The 16,506-nt window shown below is 35.5% G+C and overlaps 1 protein-coding gene across 14 annotated transcripts in view; it reads right to left on the bottom strand.

Annotated features, from left to right (window-relative positions):
- Window positions 1–16,506, bottom strand: part of LOC123310579 (brain tumor protein) — a 187,710-nt gene that overhangs the window by 20,919 nt on the left and 150,285 nt on the right. Inside the window, exon 1 of one of the 14 annotated variants that reach the window (XM_044894123.1) lies at window positions 514–534. The exons of the other annotated variants lie outside the window; for them this stretch is intronic. The gene's annotated coding sequence lies outside the window, so the exon portion shown is untranslated. Of the gene's footprint in view, window positions 1–513; window positions 535–16,506 lie in introns of those variants that run through there. 14 annotated transcript variants of the gene reach the window in all.

Genomic DNA, 16,506 nt, shown 5'->3' with positions numbered 1-16,506 from the left:
ACATACTAAATATTCAGCAAGTTCAATCGAAAACTTATTGCATTTGACATCCTCCACATACACCGCACAAATACATAAATATTACAAGAAGATAAAAATGAATTAATCTATTAATCACATGGACGTGTGAAAATTTTAGTCGACAAAAGAAAAAAAATTTCACAGTGTGGTACCTAGTGATAAATATTATACGTTCATGTCGCGATCAGTTGGGAAAAAATAACCTAGGTTATGATTGATTGGATCGATAAATTCAGTGACAATTCCTCAAAGTAAAAAGTTTGGGAAATCCGATGGGAGTTCTTCAATTTGAAAACATCCAAAGCGATCAAATAATGACTGGAGTGAAGCCACTTGTCTCAACGATTCGAGAAGCCACTCGAGATACCACTCAAGTTTAGATTTTTAAATTGAGTAAATATTTCCAATCTCAACCTACCGAATATTTCGTTATTACCTACCCGAAAATCTCGCGTGGTATTCTGAGATATCAATATCGTTATATACACATACCGAACTGAGCATCCCTTCATCGAGGTGGAAATGAAATATAACGCCTCGTGAACCGGCGAATATTTTTCCTCCTATCCACAGAAAGCAGTCGGGCACGATTCTGATATCTAGTCGTAGCCCAGGCTCTGTTCACCCTAATCTTTCCCCCTTGCTTTCGGGGCCAGCATCGTTGCGGCATCTCTCTTCTGTAACTAACCCTATATTCTCTCGTTATAAGTCTGCAAGGTCCCGATGTATCTAATAATAACAAATATTATTGCCCTTCGATCGGTTGGTGGAAGGAGAGGTGTGTCTGGTCTGGAAATTGAAGATGTAGTCAACCAGGGATCGTTTCTTGGAGTAAGGTAATTTTCCGAGAATAAATCGTATATTATACTTGGTTTCAAAGCTTCGGGAACTATATTTTATATAGGCACAGCATGCTGAGAATTTGAAAATGGGTTCTATTTTTGTCTACAAAGTAATGTACAACATTTTGAAAATCTTTCATAGTAAAAGTAAAAGATTTTCCAAGTTTGTTTGCAACTCTTTCTATTGTATCTATTTGTAATAACAAAATCGATTTACCATTAAAAACAAAGTATCACTCAACCCCCCATTCCATTCAAGGTTTTAGGAATTGGTGTCATCATGCTCACAGGGTTGACGCAAATCGATTTGAACCAACCGTATAAAATATGTCCCCCTACAAACCTAATTGTACCTCTTTTTGTATTTTTTCTGATTTTGCATGGAGACCGAGATATTGAGCGTAGTACTTTTTCAAATTGACACTATACAGGGTGATTCATAACTATTGGGACATAGGCAGATTGTTTGGACCAAAATATGGCGATAGAGCCAAATAGGTATACCTCAATAAAATATTGCTGTGGAAAAGGTAGAGGGCGTTAAAGTTGAATATTTTTTAAGGGGACAGAATAATATTTACTTCGAAGTTCGAAATTCCTTTATTAAAAGAATAAGATAAGGCATAGAAGTAGAACATTTAATTTAAGTTTATTCTTTTTACGTTACATTGTTTTTAATTATGCTTTATCGGCGAAATAAATGAATAAATCGTTATTTCAAATCCGCTTCCGATGCTCTTAACTGTTCAATTGTGTGTTTCTTGAAAACGGATGAAAAAATATACAGTGAAATTATATTAGCAAAAAACGAAAAAAAAATCAACTTTAACGCCCTCTATCTTTTCCAACAGCAATATTTTATTGAGGTATATTTGGTCCTATCGCCACATTTTGGTCCAAACAATCTGCCCTTAGCCTATGTCCCAATAGTTATGAATCACCCTGTATATTGAGTCATTTTAGCTTACTGAACTTATTTGGATAGTTGACTGAAATAAATATGAGAAGTTATCGAAACCCGTTTAAGAGTTTGATAACATTTTGATGCGATTGTCTGATAGAATAAACAATATGAAAGTTATTTCCATCAAATTCCATATTTGCTAAGAACCAGAAGAATTTGTATATTGTTATCCTGAAAGTTATACAGGGTGAGTCTTTGACTTGTACAAATATTGTAACAGTAGATTCTTGAGGTTAAAAGAATCATTCTTTCCTTAACAATTTTTTCTGAATCGGCTCAGTTCAAAAGATACAGACTGTAGAAAAACCATAACTCCATCGAATGAAAGGAATTTTAGAATATTTTCATTTATTCGATTAAGCTTTTTCCAACACAAGAAATATCTCTCGTCTTCCAGTTTTCTCATTATGACCATTACGTTACCACAAAAATACCAAAAATTCAAAGAAGCCAACTCTTGAAACTAAGTTGGACGTTATCTAATGAATATTTGAACGTTTTATAAAATAAAAGTATTTTCTGGTATAATGAGCCATTTTCGAATAATTTTATGTGCAAAAATTGAAAAGTACAGATACTTTTTTTCAAATTTCACAGATGAAATTTGAAAAATAGAGTAGTTTGGCTGAATGCAACTCTGTTTAAAAGATCCATAGATATGTAGCAGATTTATCTTGTTTTTACAGGGATGGCAGAACTCATTATGAAAACTTAAAATGGCCATATCTTTTTATCAGAGCTGAATCAGAAAAAATGGTATAGGAAAAAAGTGTTTCTTTCGACCTCAAGAATCTACTGTTAAAATATGTGTACGTTTCGAAGACTCACCCTGTAAAGTAGCACCTTAAAAGTCATAATTCAGTTTATTCGTAGCTAACATACCTTCTTTAATGCGTGAAAAGAATTTATCCAATGATGATATCATTTATGAATATGAAACGAACATTGTTGGAACATAATTGAAACTACACAAAAACTGGGGTCATCCACCCACTCAAATTTGCGCCTCCTTTGAGCAACCGTTCAAAAGCTCCACAAAAAAAGATTTCAAATATCGCTCCGGCCAGAAGGAAAATAATAAACATACTCTAGCTCTGTATACTCCACCGTTTATTATCGTTATTCCAAAAATGAGAAGCAATATCTCATTAAACCATACGCGATCGACTCGCAATAACACTGGGGTATTTATGGAACGTTTTGTGTACGGAAAGCATTAATCGGTGTCATTTTTATTTCTCGAGTTCGTCGCCATCATGTAGTGAACCTTGCGATTTATATTGGATTCATATATTCATTCCGTCTTCGACTCTGCGGTCAGCCAACTCTGGGTGGAAATGAAGCCAATTATGCGTTTGCAGTCCATAAAACTTTAAGCGGAAATCGATACGTCAATAAGTAGTAAAAAACCAATCGGAACGGAGGGAAGGAAACACAGAAGAAATCGGCGGACAAGGAAATTGAGGCAGAATCCTTGTGGTGTGGATGAAGAGCAAGTAAAATTTCTCGCATTTGCAATGTACAGGGTGTCCTCAGAAGAACACATAACAAACTACAATTGGTTTTTCTAGAGTCCTTCGGAACAATAATTCTCTAACCTGTATAGACCTCAACAAGACCTTTGATAGCATTTCTCATGAAATAATAAGTCCTTTCGTTTGCATAAAAAGTGTACCACTTTTCTACACTCGATTTTAGTATTCGTTTGCTGATTGAATTTACACCAGTGTAGAGGAGGTGTAGTTTATCTACATCTCCTTTTGACTATGTGTAGATAAACTACACTTCCTCTACACTGGTGTAAATCAAATCGAGTGTAGAAAAATGCTACACTTTTTATGCAAACGAAAGGACCTAATGCTGGAGAAATTAAGAACTTCTGGTGTCAGAAGGAAAGCTTTTGAAATGTTTTCATCCTATCTAGACGGTAGACAACAGGTAAGTGAAAGAACTCCAATTCTGGAAGCGGAATAAATGTACTGGGGGTTCCACAGGGTTCAATTCTTGGATCTTTACTGTTCATTTTGTATATCATTGTGATACAGAATGTGACTTTTCTTGGAAGTTGCGTACCAGCGGTCACATTCTGTGGCACTGAGTTGTGCTGGTGCACCACAACATAGGATGTGTTCATATACGATGCAAGGGGCATATCGTTGCTTAGTATGGCCGGTAAAATTATCTCGAAGATTATGGCTAATCCTCTGATTCCACTCTTAGAAAGGCTATTACCTGGTTCCCAGTGCGGCTTTCGAACCAATCGAGGTAAGGTGGACCTAATTTTTATACTGCGACAGCTGCAAGAGAAGGCCCGCGAACAGCAATCAAGCATCTATACAGCCTTCATCGATTTAAGTAAGGCCTTCGACTCGGTGAATCGGAAAGCGCTGTGGAAAATCATAGGACGCCTTGGAGTACCCGAAAGATTCTAAGACGTGTGTAAAAGCATCCCTACTAAAAATACCGCTAAAATACAGCATAATTCTTATTTCTCAACCAACTCTGGAATAAAACAAGGCTGCGTGTTAGCGTCTTCACTGTTCAATATTGCAATAGTTGTCTCGATAATTGCTGACATCAGTATGCCTGCAAGAGGTGTTGGAATAAGATTCAGATTTGATGGAGGCCTGTTTAACCTAAAGCGCCTTAGAGCAAAAACCCGTACCAATTTTATCACGGAGCTTCAATATGCAGACGACTGAGCACTAATCGCTAGCAGCTCAGAGAATCTACAGATAATGTTGGACACCTATAAACACATATACGAAGCTTTGTGCTTTGGACTCAAAATTGACAAAATCAAAATCCTGGTTAGTCCGCCAGAAAGCGTTCAAACAGATATCAGCCTGGAGGATGAAACTCTAGAACAGGTCGAGAAGTTCAAATACTTGGGAAGCTTCATAAATACTAGGGCTAACCTGGACACGGAAATACACAACCGTATCGATTCGGCATCACGGGCATTCTGGAAGCTATTTCAAAATCACGATCTCAATCTAAAGACCAAGACAAATGTTCACAAAGCAGTGGTCCTCCCAACGCTTCTTTACGGAAGCGAAAGCTGGACGCCCTACAGGCGACATAATAAACGGCTTGAACGAACGCAAGAACGTCATCTAAGTCAAATAATGCACATCAGATGGTTCCACAAAGTTTCAAATGCAGAAGTCTTGCAGCGCGCAAGTTGTACAACAATTGAGAGTAAAGAGAGCCCGACTCAGATGGAGCGGCCACGTTCTGAGGATGCAAGACACAAGACTTCCCAAAATAGCTCTGTATGGCGAATTCACACAGGGAGATCGGAAACCAGCAGGCCAGTATAAGCGGTTTAAGGATATACTGCATCAATCCCTAAAATAAGTTGATGCCAATCATCTTATCAACTGGGCACAACTAGCGTTAGATAGATCACAGTGGAGGTCTTTGGTCCACAGTTATAATGGAGACTCGAGAAAAATAGCGGCGGTAAGATCTGGTTGGTGACTGACTATCCATGCCGGAGTGTGGAAGGATCTGTAGATCGCGGCTGGGTCTCTTCAGTCACAGGAGGGCACACAGTCGCAAGTAGCCCTAGGTTTGATAGCACCAATTTTTTTCAATCTTTTTGTAGGTTTATTCTCGGTAACGGGATACAGCAATGAATGAATAAGATGCAAGGAACGTGAAAATGGTCAGAAAAAAGTGAGAGTTGAAATTAAGTTCAACCGTTGAATCTTCGGCTATACCTTTATATCTAACTTTTAGATTTGAACCGTGATATAGGTACAAGACCAATCCACACATGTTGAAATCGTATAATTCTGGATCTATTTCGCAATTGTGAATTTTTTTATTTCCTCGAGTAGGCATAATAGGTATCTTCCACCTGCCTGAATCCCAGACTACATGACGGAATGTTTTCGAGCGCTGAAATCTGATTTCATTCAGATATCCTTATCCGTTTCTCGTTCTCAATTCATTCTCTGTCAATTCAGTAGTCCGAATTGCTCGGATTCAACTCGCAAGGATAAGCGAATTCTTCCTCGCAATGATTGAAGGCAACTCTGTAACCCCAATCGATAGTGCTCCCCCGCTTGTTCAGTTCAGTTCGCCACTTCACCGGGGCCAGCAACATGCTGATTTATTATTTATTGCGAACGAACGCTGACTGGCTCAATCGCCCAAAGCTTGACTTATTGGAGGCATTTTTTCCTCTTTCTCTGAAAGATTGTACTGTGATTATTGATGGTATCGAGAAAAACCCCAAGAAAATTTGATTTTTAGGGTCAATGCACCCTGGAAAACTTCAAACACAAGTGACTCTCTAAATTCGCATGATATACAGAGTGTCCCAGGATCGATAGCAAAAAATTTGGATATAGATAGATAGATAAATATCTTTATTTCAAATTATGTACAACATAGAGTGAAATAGTGTCCAAAAAATATACATTTACAATTAACTACCCTTTGATGGATTACTGAACCTAAAATCAAAATACTCTGACAATGAGTATGGTTCTAGATCTATTAACATCTTTTTTACTTTTTCCTTGAAGGATTTTACATTATTAATAACCCTTAAACTACTTGGTAAATGATTATATATTCTTATACAATTATAAAATGGATGTTTATCAGTTAAGCTCAATCTATGCTTTGGATAATGTAAGTCCATAGTTCTTGTTTGATGATTATGAACTGTTGTGTGATGTAACATTGTTTCCTTGTTCTTGAAAAAAAATATCAAGCATTCAAATAAGTAAATATCATACACTGTTAAAATTTTATGTTTCCTAAATGTTCCCCTACATGTCTCTGTAGGTTCAGAACCTCAAAATAAAATGAAAAGTTCTCATGGATGTATGTCTGCAAACGTTTCGTTGAAGAGTTACGTTGATTCAAAGATGAAGACTTGGTTATGGATTTATTCAATTCTTTCAGAGTACGACCAAGATGACAAATGAAATTTTGCAGAAGTATTTTTCGAATAAAGATGCACCTGAAACAGACTTTCCACTCATCCCTCATAGCTAGAGAGGGGTGAAAACGACAAGCATTCGTTTAACTTTATCCCACTGAAAAAACTGAATAAACCCACAATGAAGTCGTCATCTTTGAAGCAACGTAACTCTTCAATGGAAGGTTTCCGATTATGACTTCATAGGAACTTATTATTCTGAGGTACTGGACCTATATCCGAATTTATTACGATTACTCCTGGGACACCTTGTATACAAGGTTTCCTAGTTAGAGGTTTCGATTTGATTTACTGAAAAATCGAAGCAATTTTTGTTTCATGCAATAGAGATTTTTCAACAAAAATGGTGAAATTCTCTATTACCTTTTCGTACATTTGTGGCTCTATTCCTCTATTTCTTGTATAAAGGCATAAGTCTTCGCTTGGAGTTGTTGAATATACTGGGGAGCATCAGTGAAGATATTAACTTTCAATTAACCCCACGGCAAATGGTTCAGAAGTGTTAAATCGCAGGATAACATAATCCAAATGTAATCGCTGTCTGAAGGAATAACTCCTCTTAGCTTTCCACGAAAAGGAGCAATGCTTTTGGACAAGCAGAACTGTAAGCTAAACACCTGTTGTGATGCACGCTCAACTAAGAACACCGAACACTCCTAAACTTTCAGTTTCTAATTTTTCCAATGCCAGTGTTTCTTGGCCTATTGTGGATTTTTACAACTAGCTGTAATGAGGAACAATTATACTCCATTCACTTTTGTTTTAGCACTCGGTTGGCCATGGAAATTTGACACATTTCGCTGTATAGTACGAAAATGTGGGGTTATGAAGCTTGTCAAAACATTTTTGGGTTTTAAATCAACGCTATGTTGTCCGTTCTACGTGAAAGTTTCTGTTATTACGTATTTTATCACAATGTCGAATATCTTCGGAAAATATGTGACGAACATAATTGAAGTTTATACAAACTGAGTGAAGGCATACCAAATCCAGTTATTTGCATGGAAAATACAAGAGATCAGTATAATATCATAATATGCACCAGCATGAGAGTTAATGTTCGTTATCTTCTTTGGCTAAAGTTTAAATACGTTACATCAGTTGTAGATTTCAAAAATATTAACCCGAAGATGAAATGCATATGATGCAGTGGTTGGGAATGGGTATCTCCCGAAGGAATTAACAGATGATTACAAGAATGTTGAATTCTTCAACAAAAATCATCTTGCATCAATATAAGTAAAAGGAATTAAAGGAAGTTTCAAGTCAAGATGAACTTCACCTTTGAACAAAAATTTCACATGAATAAACAATTAACAGGACAACTGGCGCGTATTTGTGGCTTAATACATTGATATTATAATAATTATTAGGTATTTATTGATACCTTAAGACATTTACAATGTATAGGACAAGTCAAATGAAAAATAGAAAAATCAATTTTCGGGAACTTATTCTACGATGACATTCATCGAAAATCCTGTAGTAAACATTTCGCATTAATTTACTCAAAAATAAAATTCTCAAATGCCACCACTTTTTTGGGTCCCCCAATAGCTACCCAACAGCTACTGGTGGATGATGATGAGTGATGACTGTACAAAAGCAAAAAAAAATATTTGAGGAAAGAAGAGAGTTAAAATGTCTGTGAATAATACATTGAAGGAATATTTACTGCGTACAGGCAAAATATGAATTCTGAAAAAGGAGAATATTAAATATTTCTCTAACATTTTTGAGAAATTCTGAATTTCGAGGTTCGATTACTACTTTCGAAAACCCAGCTTCTTATATTCTTGGATGAGGCCGAAACATCACACTGAAATCCCTATTAATCAATAACAGAATTCTTTTACCTATTGATCCAATCCGAACCAGGAACACCTTTGTGGTATCCCTTGAAACCGAACAATATATAATAGTTCTATCGGAGATAAAAAGAATTCCTCAGTCGTCTTCGAGAAAAGGCACTTTCAATGCGGAATTCAATCGTCCAAACATCCCCCGAAGATACGCCCACACCTGAGACCTGTTTCTTCCATCATTCACGTCAAAACTTTCCCCTAACCTCCATCCGATAAAATTATCTACGAAGGAACTCAATAGTTGGGGAGCTAATGGCAAAAATTCGTGCACCAGTTTATCGTAAGGCAGAAATTGGAAGTTCCTTTCGTTCTTACAAGGGATGATTTCAGGGGGATGCTACGGGTAATTTTTTATCACATAAAAAGGATGAATTTCCGCTTGAAATATATGATATTATTATATACACAAGGTGGCTGGTGACGTAAGGAACAACTGGTAAGTGGAGATGGAGGACCTCAAACTGAATTATGATTGGGGGTTCAAATGTCCCGTACGGTTTCAGAGATATGAGGTGATTTATGAAAAAATGCTAAATATATGGACGCCCATTTCTTAGTTAATATGGCAAATTTTTCGCTGACATTTTACAGGCTTGTTACTATACGTATTCTCCATCAGCTGAAGAAAAATTAATTTGAAAAAATTGCAGGTTCGTATTGGAAAATTCCAATTTTCATGTCAGATAAGAAATAAAAAAAATCGAATAGAAATTAGAAAAGAGGAAAGAAACTGAGTTAAGATCCTTTTTTTGTTGGAATAGCACAAATTATGTTATCACGATGAAAAAGGAAAACATTACAAAATTTTCATATCCACTTGATGAAATAATATTCTTAATAGAACAAAAACTGGATTTGAGGTACTAAGGAAGATTCTGACTTATTCTAATAATTCCCAGAACTACTGTTTATTCTACCGAACCGAAAAATGTGGAACAATAATCCACCTGATATGCTTTCAACACAATTCATTCTTCAACAAAATAATGTAATAATAATGCAACATTTTTCATCTACATGTGGTGACAGGAAAAAAGAATACACCGATAATTGAAAAACAAAATTGTATGTAATTTTGTCCGCATTTTCTCCATAATGTTTGAGACTGTTGTGGAAATAGTGTGGAAATACAGGGTGTTACCAAATAAGTGCGAAAGTTTTTAAGTGGGGATTCGTTGGGGCGAAATTAAATTCATGTAAACCTAAGGTTCACTCAAGGCCTTTTCTCGAAAATTTACATTCTCTCAAAAATGAGAAAAAATATTAGAATTTTTTTCTCAAAAGTGTTGAAGAAATCACATTTCATAGGAATGTTCTACCAATAAAAAGGCTACAATAGAAATTAAAGCGACTTGACAGCCACATTCTTGATTTTTTAAATTCCAATCGCAAAAGTATTTCATTTTTTTTTTTAGAAAACTATTGCTTTTACATTTATAATACAGGAGGCGAAAAAGATTTGCAATGAATCGTTCTTGTCAAACATATTATTGAAATGATAAAGATTTTTCTACAAAAGTTCTTGTAAAAAATGAAATAGGGTTTAGATGTTTCACCTCTTCGAAAGATCACAAAAAAACTTTCATAGGTACCCATTTCATTGGTAAAACATACCCACATAAAGCCATTCCTTCAACAGTACAACGTACAACACTTAATATGTACAATAATTTTTTTACTCATTTTTGAAAGCATGTAGCTTTACAAGAAAAGGCCTAAGAGTTTAGTTCACATAAAAGACCCCTTCAATTTTCGACAAGAAATTACTTTTTCACACTTATACAGGATGAGTCTTTGACTCGTACAAATATGTCTACAGTAGATTATTCAGGTAAAAAGAACACTTTTTTTCTATACTATTTTTTCAGATTCGGCCCTGGTAAAAAAATATAGTCATTTTAAATTTTCATAATGAGCTGTGCCACTCCTGGAAAAATAATATTACCTTCAAAATAACTATCCAAATCTGTGACACTTCACATACTACTTTTAAACAGAGTTGTATTCAGCCACAGTACCCAATTCTTCAAATTTCCCAGATATTTTTTAATTTTTGAACATCAAATTACTCGAAAACGGCGCATTATACGAGAAAATATGAAGAAAACTTTTATTTTACAAAAGGTTCAAATATTCACTAGATAGCGTCCAACTTAGTTTTATTCTTCAATTTTTGGTATTTTTATGGTATATACTGGTCATAATGAGAAAACTAGAAGATGTCTTTGCATAATATCTTGTGCTCGAAAAAGATTAATCGAATAAAAAAAACTATATTCCAAAATTTATTTCATTCTATAAAATCGTGATGAGATAGAACTAAAAATATCATTTTTTTATGGTTTTTCTACAGCCTGTATCTTTTAAACCGAGCCGTTTCGGAAAAAAAGGTGAATTAAAAAAGTGTTTTTTTTGACCTCAATAAGAATCTATTGTTGCAATATACGAGTAAAAGACTCACTCTGTATATGGTAACACCCCGAACACAGGAGGAAATAATGATGAGTTTCACATTCAATAGCCTAGTCTTTCAATATTTTGCATGAAATGGGAATTATTATAACCCTCATTCTTATAAAGTGCGTTTGATACGACTCAAAAAATTAATACACATTTTTGACAAATTGGATGATGGTGATTTCCCTGAATGAACTCAAAATGAACGCTAGTCAGACAGGATATTTAATCGAAAATAATTTATGCAAATCGAGAATAATGTTTAGTTGATAGATCGTTATTCGGGCGTTACAAATGGGGATTCACTTGAAAAAATGATAATAAACCAATAAGGGGGACGTAACAATTCCAGTGGCATAAACTTAAAAATTCAAAAAATCCCATTTTGGGATGAAACACGAACGAGGAATACATAAGCCCTATGGAATACCCAGATAGTCCGGAGATCGGGGCGTGCATGCACATTTTCATAATCGCTGAGGTCGTTTCATTGATCTGGAATCGTTAAAGTTGTTTTGTGGCTAGACGGTCGACGGTGGGTCAACCACCCACCGGGACCTTACAACAAGCCATTTTCCTACGAATTCTCCAGTTCTGATTGAAGAACGGCAGAGATAAATCCACGGAGATGGGGCTTATGAAGCGGCTTTCGCAGATTAGTCGTTTTTTTCGCACCTTGGCGAAGGAACTTCGAGACGGGAGGATATTGGAATTCTGGGGAGGAAGCCAAAATGAGCGAGGGAGAACAGATAAAGAAAAACGGCTGGTTCGAACATCGATCTACGCTCGGCTGGACGGAAAATAAATACAACGAAGAGGGATGTTTGTCTGGTTCATTATTTTCAATAATGAACATTCGATTGCGAACAGTTGAAATTTACCAACGTTACATTGGAGGAGAAAATACACTGCTCAAAAACTGAAGTGGACATTCGGGAAAAAACTTATTTTTTGCATTTGAATCACATTTTCAGTATTGCTGCACAGGGTATCCCAAATTGCTTGATTTTGGCTGTTTCTGGTACTTCTGGACTAAATAGGTATTAAAAACTTTGAGAGGAGTCCTGGTCTCGATTTTCGTGGAAAGTCCATAACTGAAAACCATTTCACGATATCTTCATTTGTCTTGAAGATATGACCAAATTTTGGTATTTTGTCGATTTCGAAAATGTGCCGTAACTTCTTTATTTACGAAAATATCGGAAAACGGTAAAAACTTTCTATAGGCAATTTTTCATTGGATATACATTACCATATTCAAGTTTTTTTATCTCTTGTACTAAGGGTGGAAAAAAAACAACTTCGTTATTTTGAATACGAATGCATTTTTTTTGGCTTCATATCACCCAGAAAAAAATTAGCTTTTCAAAAATATATATATGTCGATATATTACTTCCTTACTCAAGGCAAAATCACCATTTTTGTAAAATTTGCATTTCTGATAGAATTCTATAAAACCATTGACGACAAAATTGTCCACTACCAATGAATTTCCAACTCTATGATACGAATTCAAACTTTCCGTTCATATAAGTTTAAAGTTATATGGATAGATGAAGTGAGGATCAATAGTGATGGGCTATTCAATAGACATAATGAACACTATTGGTCAAACCAAAATGAAAATATTTGTAGACAAATAAACACGCAAGGATGGTTTTGATTCAATGTATGGCTTGCTATTGTGAACGGAAGATTTCAGGGTCCTAAAATATATGCAGAAAATTTGGATGCGCGGGCTTATTTGAATATTTCAGAGAATTTTGTTGAGGAGTATATAGACAATATTCCTCTCAATGAGTCGAGGTTGCTTTCTTATCAGCAGGATGATGCACCTGCCCATAATTCGCAACGAACTGAAATCAAGTTGAATAGTTTAATCGAGAATCACTGGATGGGAACGCATGGTCCTATTGCCTGGCCAGCAAGATCACCAGACCTCAATTCTTAGATTTCTTCGTGTGGGGATATGTTAAAAATGAAATTTTCAAGACTCCAGTCATTAATAGGGCTGATTTAGAGCAGAGACTCAGGAACGCCATCAGAGACATTTCTCCAGTTATGCTGTTGAATTCAGTGAATTCTGTTAGAAAAAAAAGTAGAGTTTATTTACAGAATAATGGAACTCAATTTGAGAACTTTTTATAGTTATATTACAATTTATCATAGAAATTCTGTTCGATATTTATTCCAATTGAGTGTAACATGAATTACATGATTTTATTGAAGTTATAAGTGTTTCAGCTAACAAATGAAATTATATAAACGAAAAGTTTCAATTCGCATCAAGAGATGTAGATTTATTGGGAGTGGACAATTTTGAGGACAATGGTTTCATAGAATTGTATCAAATATAAAAATTTCACTAAAATGGTTATTTTACCTTGAGTAAGAAAGTAATATATCGACATATGTAGGTATATATATTTTTGAAAAACTAATTTTTTTTTGGATGATATGAGGCTAAAAAATGAATGCATTCGTATTCAAAATAACGAAGTTGTTTTTTTATCCACCCTTAGTACAAGAGATGAAAAAAAGTTGAATATGGTATCGTATTTCCAATGAAAAAGTGCCTGTAGAAAGTTTTGACCGTTTTCCGATATTTTCGTAAATAAAGAAGTTACGGCATTTTCCAAATCGACAAAATATTAAAATTTGGTCATATCTTCGAAACAAATGAAGATTTCGTGAAACGGTTTTCAGTTATGGACTTTTCACGAAAATCGTGACCAGGATGCCCTCAAAGTTTTTACCTATTTAGTCCAGAAGTACCAGAAACAGCCAAAATCAAGCAATTTGGGATACCCTATACAGGGTGGGCAAAATTGGTGATACCTGAACTACAACTCCAGGTGCCATATTGAAGGGCTGTATCTAAACAGTTTCTGCTCAAAAAAATTAAATGGAAAACTCACACTATTTTTTTGACCCCCTGAATTTTTCTACAACTATACATTTACATTGATAATTGTAATTGTTGTTGAGTATCAATCTAACGTCACTGAACACCATTACAGACACAAAACTGATATTTCTTCTTCGAAAATTGTTAGTTGTGATTTTTTCGAGGAAAAAGATTATTGCGGATTCTGGAACGAACTGACAGCTACTTCCACATCCCTTATTAAAGTTCGGGAAGAGAAGAGTCGCAAAGGGACGAGTTCGAAGGAACCCCACGTTTCTATGGGATCGCCTTGGAACACGCACCTTGGGAAAACGCATGTTTTTCTTGTGGAAACTGTCCTGATATTTACTCTCTCCTATCTGTTCTCGATTACACTTTGTCCTCAGACTCGAAAATTTCCTGTTATATCTTTCGTTCATTGTTATCGCCCCATGTAAGCAATATATTGAAAGAATCGTAAAACCTTTCCGAAACGTCCATCGGGATACTTTTTCTTCACGCAAGGCGACCATCTAAAAGTAAATGGGAGCGATTTATTTTCTTCATTACCAGTCCTTCGTATAATGAAAACGCGTTATTTAGAGATTGTGAAAAGTTTCGAATAATAATTCTATTTTGTCTTCTGTTCAGGAAAAGTTCCATAGGAAATATAGTTCCTTCAGGTTTGGGAGTTGTTGAAAGTGAATTAGTTCACTAAATCAATTTTTTTCTTGCGTGCAGCATTCACTTATCGCAATCTTTTGATTGCGAGATACAACTTATCGGCACGAAAAAGTACTTCAACACACAAAGGCGTAAAAATGATGATATTAATTGCCTGCCTGAGATTTTTTTATTTAGGGGCAACTTGTTGAATCTGAAAGTTTTGTAGTTTATTTCCAATCTATTAATTCTTCACAAAATCAGCCATAATATTTTCATACTCATACACTGTCCATCAATGTTCTTGATTAGATATACTTCCATAAATGTACCAATGACCAATGATTTTTTGTGGTTGTGGGTTGTGTTGTACAACCAAAACTGTCTTTGATTTACCGAATTTTATCTTATATATTAGGTAAAAAACTATAATGAACACATAAACTTTGGTATTTCGAAGACTCTTATCCGAATTTTTGTGCCTATAGGTAAAGTTATTTCTGTTCCTTTAATTTGTATGTAATTATAAGTGTCTCTTATATTATTTTCTATTTCGTGAAATGAGTTGTATTAAAGTTTCTTGCAAATTACTGCATCAATTTGTAATTTCTGCAGTATATTCATCACTCATACTGTACTGCACTTAATAAGTTGTTTTTGTCTCCATCTCTGCCATGCCGCAGATTTTTTTCAGGCGGCAGACATTAATCCCATAAATTCCCAACGTTTGATCACGTTCTGGATTGAACGATATCGATTTTCCGTTTAATATGGAGAGCTACGAGAATAGCCAATAAATCTGAGTAAAGCATTCCAATCTCTCCACCTTTCGAAGAGGTTGACATTAGAAGGGAATTTTATGGTCGTAGGGTCCCCAATATTGCGGATGTCATTATTTAGGATCTCTGTAGACGTAGAAGTGAAAGGGAAAATGTATCGTCTTGTGGGAATCGACGCTTGATAAATTTAATTCTTAAAAGGAGAATAAGAATTGGCGGGACACAAAGAATAGCAGGTCTGTATTCTTCGGGATTCTAGGCCTTAGCGTCTTGATGCATTTTTACTAAGTAACTGGAGTTTCTTCATTACTGATAATGGTGAGTTAGTTTCTGAGGTTGATCAGAACTTCGCTTATCTGAAACTTCCCAGAATGTTGCACGAATTGGGATATCAGAGAAAGTGTTACCTCGATACTCTGTAGAATATTCGAAATAAATAATAGTACCATAATGAAGTGATAACGCCTTAAGGCAATTAATACAATAATAAAAAATTAAATTCAGATGCATACCACCCGGCGATATGATATTATTGTATTCATTGCCTTAGGGCGTTATCACTTCATTATTTTACCGCTGGCATCGATTCTGTCGTGAACTGCATGTTCCCACCTGGCACACCAGCGTACTGAATTAGAGCATTGAGTATTATTGATTTTAATACTATTATTGAGTTCAATACTCAATGATTAGAGGAAAAATGGTATTGTTTTCGGCAGGGTTTAGATCTGGAGGGGGTTGAATCGGATCTCGTTCCATAATGGGTGGCGCTCGAGTACTACTCGATAATACTCAGAAGCGTCTGCCTGTATTTAATAAGAGAATAATCGGAGAAGAAGCGGTGTTGCTCTGACGAGGTTAAATGAGACCGAAACCAGCATCTGCTTTTTTCGGTGGAACGTTCTTCATTAAGTTGCCCTGACCATGGAAAAGTGGCTAGTACAATTAAGATCGTAACACTTGTTGATATTAATATCGGCGGGTGGTATGCATCTGAATTTAATTCTTATTATTAGTACCATAGTTAATCCTTGCTGAGCACATGCTAGAACGGAAGGTGATCAGAC

Source organism: Coccinella septempunctata, chromosome 3, assembly GCF_907165205.1.
Source record: "Coccinella septempunctata chromosome 3, icCocSept1.1, whole genome shotgun sequence".
NCBI lineage: Eukaryota > Metazoa > Arthropoda > Insecta > Coleoptera > Coccinellidae > Coccinella > Coccinella septempunctata.
Note: the sequence above shows the minus strand (reverse complement) of the source record. Positions and strands in the feature narration are given on the sequence as shown.